Source organism: Aedes aegypti, chromosome 1 (assembly GCF_002204515.2).
Source record: "Aedes aegypti strain LVP_AGWG chromosome 1, AaegL5.0 Primary Assembly, whole genome shotgun sequence".
Lineage (NCBI taxonomy): Eukaryota > Metazoa > Arthropoda > Insecta > Diptera > Culicidae > Aedes > Aedes aegypti.
This window is the reverse complement of record NC_035107.1, coordinates 2459495-2476470: the sequence shown is the minus strand read 5'-3', so window position 1 is coordinate 2476470 and position 16976 is coordinate 2459495. Positions and strand designations below refer to the sequence as shown.

General features: G+C 40.5%; 1 protein-coding gene and 1 non-coding gene across 2 annotated transcripts in view; one reads left to right on the top strand and one right to left on the bottom strand.

Annotated features, from left to right (window-relative positions):
* The window catches only part of LOC5571578 (tRNA dimethylallyltransferase, mitochondrial), a 763523-nt gene that overhangs the window by 547346 nt on the left and 199201 nt on the right, over window positions 1–16976 (bottom strand). The window lies entirely within an intron of this gene.
* Trnaa-agc lies at window positions 3044–3115 on the top strand. Its single transcript has one exon. It is a non-coding gene; the product is annotated as a tRNA-Ala (tRNA).

Sequence of the window (16976 nt, the reverse complement as noted above, 5' to 3'; positions counted from 1 at the left end):
GGCCGACGAGTAGATGCCGGAAATAAATGTCCGGTGCCAAATGGGAATCCAAGATGGCGACTTCCGGTTTGGGAAAATCACTTGGAACCCATGCAATATGGGTATTTTTGGAACGGGACCGACGAGTAGATGCCGGAAATAGATGTCCGGTGCCAATTGGGAATCCAAGATGGCGACTTCCGGTTTGAAAAAATCACTTGGAACCCATGCAATATGGGTATTTTTGGAACGGGACCGACGAGTAGATGCCGGAAATAGATGTTCGGTGCCAATTGGGAATCCAAGATGGCGACTTCCGGTTTGGGAAAATCACTTGGAACCCATGCAATATGGGTATTTTTGGAACGGGGCCGACGCGTAGATGCCGGAAGTAGATGTCCGGTGCCAATTGGAAATCCAAGATGGCGACTTCCGGTTTGGAAAAATCGCTTGGAACCCAAACAATATGGGTATTTTTGGAACGGGGCCGACGAGTAGATGCCGGAAATAGATGTCCGGTGCCAATTGGGAATCCAAGATGGCGACTTCCGGTTTGGGAAAATCACTTGGAACCCATGCAATATGGGTATTTTTGGAACGGGGCCGACGCGTAGATGCCGGAAGTAGATGTCCGGTGCCAAATTGGAAATCCAAGATGGCGACTTCCGGTTTGGAAAAATCGCTTGGAACCCAAACAATATGGGTATTTTTGGAACGGGGCCGACGAGTAGATGCCGGAAATAGATGTCCGGTGCCAATTGGGAATCCAAGATGGCGACTTCCGGTTTGGGAAAATCACTTGGAACCCATGCAATATGGGTATTTTTGGAACGGGGCCGACGCGTAGATGCCGGAAGTAGATGTCCGGTGCCAAATTGGAAATCCAAGATGGCGACTTCCGGTTTGGAAAAATCGCTTGGAACCCAAACAATATGGGTATTTTTGGAACGGGGCCGACGAGTAGATGCCGGAAATAGATGTCCGGTGCCAATTGGGAATCCAAGATGGCGACTTCCGGTTTGGGAAAATCACTTGGAACCCATGCAATATGGGTATTTTTGGAACGGGGCCGACGCGTAGATGCCGGAAGTAGATGTCCGGTGCCAAATTGGAAATCCAAGATGGCGACTTCCGGTTTGGAAAAATCGCTTGGAACCCAAACAATATGGGTATTTTTGGAACGGGGCCGACGAGTAGATGCCGGAAATAGATGTCCGGTGCCAATTGGGAATCCAAGATGGCGACTTCCGGTTTGGGAAAATCACTTGGAACCCATGCAATATGGGTATTTTTGGAACGGGACCGACGAGTAGATGCCGGAAATAGATGTTCGGTGCCAATTGGGAATCCAAGATGGCGACTTCCGGTTTGGTAAAATCACTTAGAACCCAAACAATATGGGTATTTTTGGAACGGGGCCGACGAGTAGATGCCGGAAATAGATGTCCGGTGCCAAATGGGAATCCAAGATGGCGACTTCCGGTTTGGGAAAATCACTTGGAACCCATGCAATATGGGTATTTTTGGAACGGGACCGACGAGTAGATGCCGGAAATAGATGTCCGGTGCCAATTGGGAATCCAAGATGGCGACTTCCGGTTTGAAAAAATCACTTGGAACCCATGCAATATGGGTATTTTTGGAACGGGACCGACGAGTAGATGCCGGAAATAGATGTTCGGTGCCAATTGGGAATCCAAGATGGCGACTTCCGGTTTGGGAAAATCACTTGGAACCCATGCAATATGGGTATTTTTGGAACGGGGCCGACGCGTAGATGCCGGAAGTAGATGTCCGGTGCCAATTGGAAATCCAAGATGGCGACTTCCGGTTTGGAAAAATCGCTTGGAACCCAAACAATATGGGTATTTTTGGAACGGGGCCGACGAGTAGATGCCGGAAATAAATGTCCGGTGCCAAATGGGAATCCAAGATGGCGACTTCCGGTTTGGGAAAATCACTTGGAACCCATGCAATATGGGTATTTTTGGAACGGGGCCGACGCGTAGATGCCGGAAGTAGATGTCCGGTGCCAAATTGGAAATCCAAGATGGCGACTTCCGGTTTGGAAAAATCGCTTGGAACCCAAACAATATGGGTATTTTTGGAACGGGGCCGACGAGTAGATGCCGGAAATAGATGTCCGGTGCCAATTGGGAATCCAAGATGGCGACTTCCGGTTTGGGAAAATCACTTGGAACCCATGCAATATGGGTATTTTTGGAACGGGACCGACGAGTAGATGCCGGAAATAGATGTCCGGTGCCAATTGGGAATCCAAGATGGCGACTTCCGGTTTGGGAAAATCACTTGGAACCCATGCAATATGGGTATTTTTGGAACGGGACCGACGAGTAGATGCCGGAAATAGATGTTCGGTGCCAATTGGGAATCCAAGATGGCGACTTCCGGTTTGGTAAAATCACTTAGAACCCAAACAATATGGGTATTTTTGGAACGGGGCCGACGAGTAGATGCCGGAAATAAATGTCCGGTGCCAATTGGGAATCCAAGATGGCGACTTCCGGTTTGAAAAAATCACTTAGAACCCATGCAATATGGGTATTTTTGGAACGGGACCGACGAGTAGATGCCGGAAATAGGGAATCCAAGATATTCACAGGATCCCGCTACGAAACTTTAACATCCCGATAAGAATCTTCAGGTGTCCGTTAACAATCCACAGAAATCCGCTACAACTTTGAAGTAGTCTACCCAAGAGCTTGCTAAAAATTTCGAGGAAATTGCTTAGATTTCTAAGGTTTCGCTGCGATATTGCTGAAAATTCTCAAAAGTTCTTAAGGACTTGCCAGACTATCAATAGCAATCTCCAATCGACAGATTTTGCAAAACATCTCTAATAACCAATTATATCTAAATTGACGCTGCTATTGAGCTGCTCGGTAATCCAATCCGCATGGTTATTAAACTAATTGACTCCCGCTCTGCCAGCGTGTGTAGTAACATGAGATGGATGGATATGGGTTATGAAACGGGTCTGCGTGGTCTGTGGGGATTTGAATTCTAAGAACTCGTAACCAACTCAGTTATTGGTTCACCAAAAGGCTCGGTAGCTTAGTTGGTAAAGCGCTAGTCTAGCATACTAGAGTCCTGGGTTCAAATCCCAGCCGAGTACGTGGATTTTTTTCATAATTTCACTCATAATTTGTCCATCCTTACCACGCGTAATGAGTTAATTAATTTAATTATATCTCTTCAGAATACCTCAAGAAACCCCTAATGTCTGAAAGAAATAACCAGATTTCGTTCAGGTTTTTCAAGAATCTACTGGAAATTCCTAGAAGCTCATTAGGAACATAGAATCCTGTAAAGATTCTCCAGAATACAGTTAGAAGACTCCAAGATCTAGATAAGGATCACCAGGATATCGTAAGGAACATTTTGATTCATGCTTAATTGAAATCTTGATGTTGCACTCATTATACTCCAGCCTAAGCAACATTGGATCGTTTCTTCTAATGCCAAACATTATTGAAAATAAAGTCTAGTTACTACTGTGTTTGCAATTGTCATGGTGGCGAAACAGCGTATAGAAACAGCTTGTGAATCATTTATTTATCAAGGTATTGTCAAATTTACGGATTATATGTGACACTTATGAAATTCACTTGTATAGAAATTTGCTTCAAATACGCAATTTATTTTGTGGAATCCATAAAAGATAAAAGACCCGACATTTGGCTTGGTTTGCTTCTATTGTTATGGTATGCTTTTAAATACGTTATGTATGTAATTCCACTACCATGCAACCCCGCTAATTTGAACGGTACCTCATGCAAACCATAGAGGTTCATTTTTAATTTGAACTTCTAGTCACCCTACGAATAACAAAAAATCGTACTTCTGGTTACCCCTTTGACTGTTATGTTTTGTTCCGATCCACAGCGTTCCATTTCACTTTACTCCGTTCCATGAGCTAAATGACGTTTGAACCATTTTTAATTTGAACTATGTGCAAATTAGCGGGGTACAAATTAAAAAAGTGTTCAGAATAAATGTGGTCAAACCAACGGGGGTTCCCGGTATAAAAGGAACAGTTCAAATGATCTTTTCCAAATTCGAAGAAAAATGTGTATCACCTACCGGCATACTTAACTGGGCTGGTCATACAACGTGAATGCCTGAGAAAAGATATTGAAACTCTAGTTGAGATACTCATAGAGAAAAATGACTTTATGAAACGTTGCAAACACACGACCATTTATAAGTAAATAGGCGCGTATGGTAATACTAGCAGTTGGTGCAATTTTGGGGAATATTAAATGCATGTTATTCAGAAACAAAAAAAGAATGTGATAGGAAGCTACGGGACGAAATTATTTGTTGGAACTTTTTGTGAGTATTAGACTTTTTTGTTGCTTATGTTTTTTTTTTCAAGCTGATCAAAATCTGAAAAAATATTATTTGCAATAAGTGTATGTTTTGGAAACACGGATAACATTAGCCAGTACTGGGTGCAGAGTCCTACTCGTCATATAGATGACTGTAAGGCACATTATGAACTGCCATACATAGTACAATTACTGATGTCAGGAGTCATGTGATGCTAGTGTGAAAAACCTTAAATTTTTTGAAATTGCTAGTTTTCTAATCATTAAAGGAATTCTCACTTTATTTATAATCTCACCCTAAATGCCATTGGCAACGAACTGAGTTGCTTGTTGTTACTGAGCAGACGGATAGATTTAAGCGTTTCTTAAAAATAGTCTAATGAAGAAATAATCCTCCTCTATCTCACAATAGTGATAGTATTTTCCTATGTTCATGCATTTCCTTAAAAATAATGAGCAACATACTCTGTAACAAATGGATTTTAGGGCGAGATCATATTATGAGAGATTCAAGTTTGTTTGATGTATTAATTTTTCCGAAACGGAAGTCGCCATCTTGGATTCCCAAATGGCACTGGACATCTATTTCCGGCATCTACTCGGCGGTCCCGTTAGGGATACCAAGTCAATTTTTCAAAAATCTGGAAGTTTTTAAAAATTCGTCTGGAAAAGTTTGGATCGCTTATCTCGCATATGGAGAACCTTATTTACAAAACCTTACATATTCGTTTCAAATTTTATCTGGATCTTCCAGATTTTTGTAAAATGGGGCCTAAAAAATCTGGAATATTCCAGACAAACCTGGAAGGTAGGCAACGCTGGGTCCCGCTCCAAAAATACCCATATTGCATGGATTCGAGGTGATTTTCCCAAACCGGAAGTCGCCATCTTGGATTTCCAATTGGCACCGGACAACGATTTCCGGCATCTACTCGTCGGCCTGTTCCGAAAATACCAATATTGCATGGGTTCCAAGTGATTTTCCCAAACCGAAAGTCGCCATCTTGGATTTCCAATTGGCACTGGACAACTATTCCCGGCATCTACTCGTCGGTCCCGTTCCAAAAATACCCATATTGCATGGGCTCCAAGTGATTCTTCCAAACCGGAAGTCGCCATCTTTGATTCCCAATTGGCACCGGACATCGATTTCCGGCATCTACGCGTCAGCCCCGTTCCAAAAATACCCATATTGCATGGGTTACAAGTGATTTTCCCAAACCGGAAGTCGCCATCTTGGGTTTCCAATTGGCACTGGACAACTATTTCCGGCATCTACTCGTCGGTCCCGTTCCAAAAATACCCATATTGCATGGATTCCAAGTGATTTTCCCAAACCGGAAGTCGCCATCTTTGATTCCCAATTGGCACCGGACATCGATTTCCGGCATCTACGTGTCAGCCCCGTTCCAAAAATACCCATATTGCATGGGTTACAAGTGATTTTCCCAAACCGGAAGTCGCCATCTTGGATTCCCAATTGGCACCGGACATCGATTTCCGGCATCTACGTGTCAGCCCCGTTCCAAAAATACCCATATTGCATGGGTTACAAGTGATTTTCCCAAACCGGAAGTCGCCATCTTTGATTCCCAATTGGCACCGGACATCGATTTCCGGCATCTACGCGTCAGCCCCGTTCCAAAAATACCCATATTGCATGGGTTACAAGTGATTTTCCCAAACCGGAAGTCGCCATCTTGGGTTTCCAATTGGCACTGGACAACTATTTCCGGCATCTACTCGTCGGTCCCGTTCCAAAAATACCCATATTGCATGGATTCCAAGTGATTTTCCCAAACCGGAAGTCGCCATCTTGGATTCCCAATTGGCACCGGACATCGATTTCCGGCATCTACGTGTCAGCCCCGTTCCAAAAATACCCATATTGCATGGGTTACAAGTGATTTTCCCAAACCGGAAGTCGCCATCTTGGATTCCCAATTGGCACCGGACATCGATTTCCGGCATCTACGTGTCAGCCCCGTTCCAAAAATACCCATATTGCATGGGTTACAAGTGATTTTCCCAAACCGGAAGTCGCCATCTTTGATTCCCAATTGGCACCGGACATCGATTTCCGGCATCTACGCGTCAGCCCCGTTCCAAAAATACCCATATTGCATGGGTTACAAGTGATTTTCCCAAACCGGAAGTTGTCATCTTGGATTCCCAATTGGCACCGGACATCGATTTCCGGCATCTACGTGTCAGCCCCGTTCCAAAAATACCCATATTGCATGGGTTACAAGTGATTTTCCCAAACCGGAAGTCGCCATCTTGGATTCCCAATTGGCACCGGACATCGATTTCCGGCATCTACGCGTCAGCCCCGTTCCAAAAATACCCATATTGCATGGGTTACAAGTGATTTTCCCAAACCGGAAGTCGCCATCTTGGGTTTCCAATTGGCACTGGACAACTATTTCCGGCATCTACTCGTCGGTCCCGTTCCAAAAATACCCATATTGCATGGATTCCAAGTGATTTTCCCAAACCGGAAGTTGTCATCTTGGATTCCCAATTGGCACCGGACATCGATTTCCGGCATCTACGTGTCAGCCCCGTTCCAAAAATACCCATATTGCATGGGTTACAAGTGATTTTCCCAAACCGGAAGTCGCCATCTTGGATTCCCAATTGGCACCGGACATCGATTTCCGGCATCTACGTGTCAGCCCCGTTCCAAAAATACCCATATTGCATGGGTTACAAGTGATTTTCCCAAACCGGAAGTCGCCATCTTTGATTCCCAATTGGCACCGGACATCGATTTCCGGCATCTACGCGTCAGCCCCGTTCCAAAAATACCCATATTGCATGGGTTACAAGTGATTTTCCCAAACCGGAAGTCGCCATCTTGGGTTTCCAATTGGCACTGGACAACTATTTCCGGCATCTACTCGTCGGTCCCGTTCCAAAAATACCCATATTGCATGGATTCCAAGTGATTTTCCCAAACCGGAAGTTGTCATCTTGGATTCCCAATTGGCACCGGACATCGATTTCCGGCATCTACGTGTCAGCCCCGTTCCAAAAATACCCATATTGCATGGGTTACAAGTGATTTTCCCAAACCGGAAGTCGCCATCTTGGATTCCCAATTGGCACCGGACATCGATTTCCGGCATCTACGTGTCAGCCCCGTTCCAAAAATACCCATATTGCATGGGTTACAAGTGATTTTCCCAAACCGGAAGTCGCCATCTTTGATTCCCAATTGGCACCGGACATCGATTTCCGGCATCTACGCGTCAGCCCCGTTCCAAAAATACCCATATTGCATGGGTTACAAGTGATTTTCCCAAACCGGAAGTCGCCATCTTGGATTTCCAATTGGCACTGGACAACTATTTCCGGCATCTACTCGTCGGTCCCGTTCCAAAAATACCCATATTGCATGGATTCCAAGTGATTTTCCCAAACCGGAAGTTGTCATCTTGGATTCCCAATTGGCACCGGACATCGATTTCCGGCATCTACGTGTCAGCCCCGTTCCAAAAATACCCATATTGCATGGGTTACAAGTGATTTTCCCAAACCGGAAGTCGCCATCTTGGATTCCCAATTGGCACCGGACATCGATTTCCGGCATCTACGTGTCAGCCCCGTTCCAAAAATACCCATATTGCATGGGTTACAAGTGATTTTCCCAAACCGGAAGTCGCCATCTTGGGTTTCCAATTGGCACTGGACAACTATTTCCGGCATCTACTCATCGGTCCCGTTCCAAAAATACCCATATTGCATGGATTCCAAATGATTTTCCCAAACCGGAAGTCGCCATCTTGGATTCCCAATTGACACCGGACATCGATTTCCGGCATCTACGCGTCGGCCGCGTTCCAAAAATACCCATATTGCATGGATTTCCATCGATTTCCAAGAATCTCTTCGGAACTCCAACAATCCCTATGGAACTTTTTTTGCACGGTTTCTCAAAATAACACGGATTTTTTTTGCACGGTTTCTCGAAATAGCACGGATTTTTTTTGCACGGTTTCTCGAAATAACACGGATTTTTTTTGCACGGTATTTTTTTTACACGGTACGCATCCCCCGTGCAAAAACAGAATCGGGTGTATGACGGGGTCGACAGTCTTATCCAAAATAAAATAAGCTCCATCATGTCTCTTGTCATTGCTCAAACATTCTTGAGTTCATTCTCATGTGCATCCCTTATAAAAAAGAACTGAACATAAGGGTTATGGGGAGGAGAGAGTTTGATATATCTTACGTGCCATACAATTTTTGTTTAATTTTCATACAAAAAATCATAAAAGAAGGGGTCGAAAAACCGCTAAAATTGTCTTACGTAATTAAAGAATAGCCCCTATGTCTATCAAATTTTCATAGAAAAAAAAATTAGAGAAAGGAGAGGTCTCTGCAACTCTCTTAGGTACGTTTTCAACTAATCACAAATTCCAGTTGTTGCTAGGACGTGGCCAGAGATACTCTCAATTGTTGAAGCCAAGCCCGATTGTTGTCGGGTTAATCTTGTCCAACAGACCATGCTAAGTTTGAAAACTCCAATTGATTAGTGCATAAGAAGGAGGCAAACCTTGTTGAATCGTATATAACTTGACACCTACCATGTATCGTAGGTGCTCAACATTAACATAATGTCGAAAAATCATCTCTGAGGCTATTGAAAAGCATTTAAATAGCTTAAAGATAAGTATTTAGTTTATACTCTAAAGATTTAAAAAATAAAAAAAAAAAACAATTTTTGTGTGTTGATAAAAACGGAATAATTTGTTGACGAAATCGGAACGTGATAAAAACGGAACATACCTGTAATAGGTTTAAGGTTAGAACAATGATTTGCATGAACTTCTCAGACTTACTGTGCTCAATTCTGTGATAGCTAATTAGTACTATTTGGCTATTTAATTTTAACTGTTAGCTGTAAGTAAAATTTGAGTTTAGGCAAATATTCAAATGTAAGGCATAAAATCTTCAAATTATACTTGTCTGCTATTTCACTGTACTGCTACGAGTTGATGATCAAGATTAACTACTCTGCTGACATATCGCTATAAAACATTTTGTCGAAACGTCATTGGCTTACTTTGCGGAGCAGTGTTGGCAGCAACAGTTCCTACAGTACCGACTTTCAACGTCCCCTTTTCAAAGGCTCCCCCGTTCATCCCCGCTGAATCATCTCGCCACCGCCTACTCCTCCTTCCGTAGCTCTCTATGGGCGCCCGTTGGAATCGTTCAAGGCCAAGGCGCTCGATTGCAAAGTTCATTCATTCATGGGAGTCGCTTCGCGGACCACCGAATTCTCTTCTGCTTGCAGCTCCCCGTTCGCTTCTGACCACACTCCATTCAAGTGGCCTCTGCTGCTGGACCGCTGCTTGCTTGCTCTTTGGGGTCCAGTGCTCATCAAACTTGATTACCATCGAAATCCAAAACGCGCCGTGGTTGCTGCAGAGTTGGGGTTCTCCGCTGGCCATATTAAGGGGGCGCGGAATCGATGAACTGGTCCAGCTCCCCTATCGTGTCCTCTGGCTGTTACCGACTGGGAGTATGATGGTTCGCACGTTCCTCCACGGTTTATGGAAGCCCAAGTGGAGGAGCCCGAGCAGAAAGGAATAACTTGCACATAACTTTACATGCCACTTTACGATCTATAGGACCATCAAAGTAGCTATGAAAATCAATTTTTACTATGGTTCTCTAACTCGATTTCGATATACGGAATATCTAGTACGGGAAAATTAACTGTATCAAGGTATTGCAATACCTGATCTTATTCTTATCTTTAGCTCTCATATAGGGCTCATTCGTTCTGAATAAGTTATATTGGTTATCAGAAGCAATTTTCTTCTGCTCGGGAGACCGTTTATTCAAGGCGCTTGCTTTGCCTTGGGTTGTGGAAGCCAATCGAAGAAGAAAATGTTCCCACTTGTTGATTCCCTTCTTGCCTAGCCTACTTTGGAGAGAAGAGTCATCGAAGAACTTACTCACAACCAAACCAACACGACCCAAAAGGAGGAGGCAGTGGAGGGGACTCTGCTGGAGCTGAGTGATTATGACTCAACGGATTTTTCCTCCCGCGTGCGATTGGGTCACTTGAGGTGGCTCTGCCTGGCGTCAGCTTGGGTTGGCAAGTGCTTAGGGCGTTTTGGGTGAGATTTGGTTAGAAAAATTGCAACCATTGCACAGTGGGCAAAAACGGACCCTAGAACGGCAACTTTTAGGAACCGTTGGCTAAAAACGGGATCGTTTTCAATAAAATGGGGTAAAAGGTCGAGTGCGGCAAATTTTTTTTTTAAGATTTCCCCCACAGTTCAAAAACAATTATTATAAATGTTATATTGGTCCCAACGCTATTCAGGTAAGGAACTTTCACTCCAAATATCATAGAAATGGATTTAGAATTAAAAAAAATATAGTGATGTGCTGTTTTCAGACGTGAAAATTGTAATTTAATTGTAATCGAAAATAGAATATTATTTGATTTTTCCTTTGAGGGATTAGCTAGCTCTATCGTAAGTATTCTATAGCCCTATATCCCTTTCGGGACGAACCAGCACAATTGTGCTGTTCGGCACCCATCACATTGAATGATTCTTTTAGCCAATAAATCATTGTTTTACTAAACTTTTTTGATTTCGATTATTGAATTATCATTGCTACTTGTGATTAAGCACAACAGATTTTGTTTACATCGTAAATAGAAAACACCAGCTCAGGGTAAACAAAATGTAAACAAACACCGTAAGAATTGAAAAAGTTTTATCTGTCGCAACTTTTCAACTATTCGTTTTTTCTAGGTATGCACAGATACGAATCGAGAGTGATAGAGTCATTCTTTGAAATGGTGAAGACCAAATGAGAATCGATTCACACAGCAAATATTTCTGGAGGGACAATGTGGAACCAGCACAATTGTGCTGGTGCCGGCACTTACCCGGTCGATGTTCGTTGTAGACTACCAATTTTCATTTTCAGTATTTTGATCGAATTAAGTGACTGAATCTGGTTCTAATGTCCACAATAGTGCATAATATTGCATTAAAACATGAATGAGTGATTTCATACGAATCATAAGGATGATGTACCGTTCAAAAACTATGTAACAGAAACTCAAAGCTTTGGTTTAAAAACTTGTATTTTTTATACGTCCATATTTGAAATAGATTTGGAATCACATTTAATGTTTTAAATCTCCTATAGCAAAGTTTAAGACAAAGTAAAAGTTTAGGGGAACGTTCAAAAATTACGACAATCATTTAGGGGAGTGGAGGTGTATGAAATTGCGACAGTGCATGTGAGAAAAAGCGTGATAGTGAACATGGGGAGAATTGAGATTGACTTAAAAACAATGGACGTAATTTTTGAATTTCCCCTTGCTTTGATAATCGATCAATACCATGTTGACGCGATAATCCATTTTGGTGTTCTACAATGTATGCCGGTTCAATATCTGCCATCATATTTATGAAATTTGACAACTGAAGCTGAAAACCTTTACTAACTATTTGCTTCCAAACCACAGAGTCCTTTAAATGGCATACTATTGATGTATACAGCCCATGCTGGTCTTCTTCTTCTTCTTGGCATTACATCCTCACTAGGACAGAGTCTGCTTCTCAGCTTAGTGTTCAATGAGCAGTTCCATAGTTATTACCTGAGAGCTTGCATTGCCAAAGTTGCCATTTTCACATTCGTAAATTATGTGGCAAGTACGATGAAACTCTATGCCCAGGGAAGTCAGAGAAATTTCCAAGATTTCGAAAAGATCCTGGACTGACCGGGAATCGATCCCAGACACCTTCAGCATGGCTTTGCTTTTTAGTCATGGACTCTAACCACTCGGCTAAGGAAGGCCCCTGCTGGTATTACTCGCACATATGTTGTTTCTTCTTCTTCTTTCTGGCGTTACGTCCCCACTGGGACAAAGCCTGCTTCTCAGCTTAGTGTTCTTATGAGCACTTCCACAATTATTAACTGAGAGCTTACTGTGCCAATGACCATTTTTGCATGCGTATATCGTGTGGCAGGTACGAAAATACTCTATGCCCTGGGAAGTCGAGAAAATTTCCAACCCGAAAAGATCCTCGATCCTCGATGATGTATGAAATGCGTTTGAAATACTCTACTTAACTATTAAACAGTGTATGAAGTTATCCGCTCATATAAAAAATATCGTTTCATTCCTTTTACGTTTAAAAACATATTGTCCAAATCTTGAATTTTGAAACTTAGATAAGCTGATATATTAAAAATAAAAATCTGTACTTTATTGCCGTGCGTATAGTGTTGCAAAGTAACTAGCAGTATCGATCAAAGAAGTTTAGGTTCAATTTCCGCTGCAGTATTTTTTTTCGTCAGATACGTATTACGATTGTGCCATTTGGCGTTGCATGCTAGTCCGTTGATTTGTGTGATGCTCCCTTTATAGGCTATAATTGTACATAATGCTTTCCAGGAAACTTTCCACGGTAGAATTGACAGCTAAAAATGTACATGCAACCGAAACGAAAGGGAAAACAAAACTTACGAGTATGGTCGAGCTTTACATTTTCCTTAGTAATCTAACGGTCACACCGATTGCGAAACTTCAAAAGCTCATGGCAAACCAAAAAGTCTACTGTTTGCAGCTGTCTTCTGTATTGTCTTATTAGAAGCATTGTGAGTGTCTTTATTTTCAAATCTGGTAGTTTTCAAATATTTAAATACATTTAAAAAAATGATTGTTCTATGTAATTTTTAAATTAGCTGGAACATATGTATGTAACATTTTCAAAAATCAAATTCATTCTTTAATATGGTTATTTACCTGATTTTGTCAATCCTTTTTAAATGGGTTTTTGAATTTCCTGTTATACGTAAGCTATCCGTCATAGTTCATTCAATCCTACACACTACAAAAAACTAATACAGTACTGATCCGATTTTGTCAGCCCCCGATTCTGTCTGCCCCCGATTTTGTCAGCCTATCTTGAATATATCAAAAAATTGTCTTCGTCATGTGGTACCCGTTTACATTAATACTGATGATGATGTTCGATGTCATGCACGCATGGGCGTAGCCAGAGAGGGCAATGGCAATCCTCCTTCCCTCTGTACAAAAGAACAATTTTACTATGAGAATTAATCTTGTGTTTGAATTCTTCAAAGATTGTCTCTAGCACTCGTATTTATACAGTAGTTACGTCATGGTAGATTATAAAACTTAAAAAGTCTACCAAACATCAGACTTTTTGAAAACATCTTGCCTGAAATTGTTCGAAGGTTTTATCAACAGTCCGCAATATGCTCCGAGGTATGCACAGCTGAGTAGTCGACAAATGAATGACATTTGTTAAAAATGAAAAACCGAAAAACACAGCCGAGTTCACGAAAAAGAAATTTGGTATGTAGGTTCATTCATGAATTTCTCTAAGAATTTGACTAAAGGTTAAGATGCATCGAAGCCAAAGCTCGAATTTTCAAGAGCACAAATCATGCGTCACATTTTGTTACATTCTTTCAGGGTTTTTTTAAATAATATCTCGAAGATTTCCTTTAAAATTTGCTTCTAATGTTTTATTGGTTTTCTGCCTTGAATAACTCTATAAGCTCTTGAAAGTTTCCCTTCAAAACTACATTTTGATGAAATTTGCTCACAGTATTCTTAATGTAGTTTGGCCTAGGACTCATCAATAGTTTCAAAAACTCCTCTTAAAACTGTCTTAGAGATTCCTTCAGAAATTCCTCTAATTTCACTTCTATTTGTTTTTTTTGCAAAATTGCTAAGATTATGAAGGATTCTGATTGGAATCATCTCACGAGATTTTTCAATAATTCGACCAGGAATTTCACAAAGACCTCTTTCAAGTATTAAATCATCCCATAGGTATAGAAACAATTTCAGATATTTATTCACGACTTTATTGAATGTCATTTATGAATACCTCTAAGAACACAAAATAAAATCGCAAACTAAAGAAAGTTTCTAAAAATATTATTTTTTAATTTTCATACTGGAAACAATTTTTTACAACAATTCCAGGTCAAATTCTTGATAAAATTCCTGCGAAACTTTTAAAATAATTCTATAAAAATCTTAAATACAGTTCTGGATGAATTTAAAAATGTTTTAAGATTTACATAGAAATCTCCAGTCGAAATATTCTATGAATCAACTTAAAGGAATTGCAATAAGAGCTTCGAGTTAATTACTGATGCCATCATTTTAAAAGAAATTCTGGAAAAAAAAACTTAAGAAATTTTCGTTTGATTTTTCTTAGGAATTCCGGTGTCCTAAAAAAAATTCTTAGATAATTCAACGGTTAGGTAGAAATAAGATTCAGATTGATGCCGGTTGTCTTAGGCCAGAGCAAAATTGCCGATCAAAGGGATCCTTTGGCGCGAAATTTGAGAATGAAATTGTGAGGGCCGCTTTTCTCTCCCTGATAAACAAAAAAAAAACTGACTGCGCCCATGTCCCTCGCCCCCTTTAAAGGTAGGTCGTAAACGTAGTTCATAAGCAAATATTAACACGTTAAAATTTGAAAAACAGAAACAAAAAATATGTCCCGATTATCTCAGGTTCCCCATTTTGTCAGCCTAAAATTCATCGGGGTGCTGACAAAATCGGGTCTCTACTGTATTACAATGACTTAAATTCCATTTTAAGCAAAAAAAACCCGATGTAAAAAATAAAATAAATTAAATTTGATATTGGGAGCCAGATAGCCATAACGGTAAACGTGCAGATACCTAGCAAGCTCATGCTGAGGGTCGTAGGTTAGAGTCAAGCCGGTCGAGCATCTTTTCGTAAAGGGAATTTTCTCGACTTCCCTGAGCGTAGAGTATGATCGTACCTGTCACACGATATACACATGCAACATTGGTCGATTGACAAAGAGAGCTGTTAGTTAATATCTGTGGAAGTGCTCATTAGAAGTTGAGAAGCAGGCTTCTTTAGCGTCAGAAAGAAGAAGAAATTTTTTTAATTATTTGCACTTAAAAATGCGCCATTCTTGTTAATTAGCGTCCAAGCTGTCGGGCACATATGACGTAAATTTACATGAATTTTTAGGGAAGCTTCTTACGCAGACTGAATATTTTGACGTTTCCATTTTAGCTCTAGGAATAAAATGAATGATTCCAGTTATTTAAAATAAATTAGTTCCATGTTACCAACCTTAACAAAAACATCTCTCAAGCATCATTTGAAGGAGGGCTATGTGATTTCAAAAGTGATAGTGTATATGTTAGGTAATGTAAGTGAAAGAGGTTGGAGGGAGTCTCTAAAAAAATTATTTAATTTTCGAGTCTAGTACACGACTCTGACAACGGCCTTTTAGTGGAGGTCGAATAATGCGTAACAGTCAAAGGATACAAACTGTAGTGGAATAAAATAATATAGTTCTCAATTCGGTGTTCATTTATTTATAGGTTTACCACTAAACAATTCGAAGGTTTATTATTATTTTCAATTTTTATTTTTATTGCATAATTATGTTTGAGGAAAAATCCCACATAATTAAGGAGGATATAAACAAACATAGCAAAACCAAGACGTTTTGATTGAGACAATTAGTTTTCAAGTTATTCACACATGTATGTTTACCCATTTTTATATGACGTAGACTAGTTCTTAAATAATCTCGATAAACGTGATGCTTTGAATCTTAGAGAGAATATGAAGTATTTTTATCTCTCGTACATTGTTTTCGTTCCATTTATAAAAAAAAATCATACAAATTATTTATTTTTAATTTCAATGTACATTAAAAAAAAACATAATATTTCTGAAATTTTGGGTCACCCTATCTCACGAAAGAGCACCCTAATGACGAAATAAAAAAATACGGGTCCAAAATTTTTTTAAAAAGGCATGACTTGAACAGTTTTCTAAAAAAATTAAAAAAAAAATTATTTTTTTTCGAACATCGACCGCCTTGGGGACGGACCAGCACAATTGTGCTGGTCTGAATTTGACCCCAAAAAGTTCATGGAGTGATAGAATAGCCAAAATAAAGAATGTTTTGTTCTACGAGATGATGAGTTTATAAGGTAAATTTTGAAATAATCACTCAAATATGATCCGTCCCGAAAGGGATATAATATATATTGCTTAGGTCGGATTTTGAACAAGATTTGAGCTGTTTTAAATTTGATTTGACACACGTCTGTTTACCAGTTCGGATTTTTCTCCGTGAGCTTGGTAGTCTAGGAAGTGAGGGTGCAAAAATTTTCTTGTTGTGTCAAACAGGATTTCCGCCAAGAACTTCTCCTTGGATTTCATCCAGGAATTCCTCCAGGGATTTAATTATGAAATTCCTTCAGACTATTTCTCCAGAAATTCCTTCGGGAATATTTTCACAGAATTTACCCGGGAATTCTTGCTGGAAATTTGCTCTAGGAATTCCTCTGAGGATTGTCTCCAAAAAATCCTCCTGGGATTTTCTCTAGAAATTTTTCCGAAGAGTTTTTTCCAAGAATTTCTCTAGGGATTTTCCCCCAAGATCTCCTCTTAGGATTTTATCCAGGATTTTTTGGGGGATTTCAGAGAATTCCTCCGGAAATTTCGTCCAGGAATTATTTTGGAGATTTTGTCCAAAAATTCAATTCCGTGGATTTTCTCCATAAATTCCTTCGGGAATTTTTCCAGAGAATTTATCCGGAGATTTCTTCCAGAAA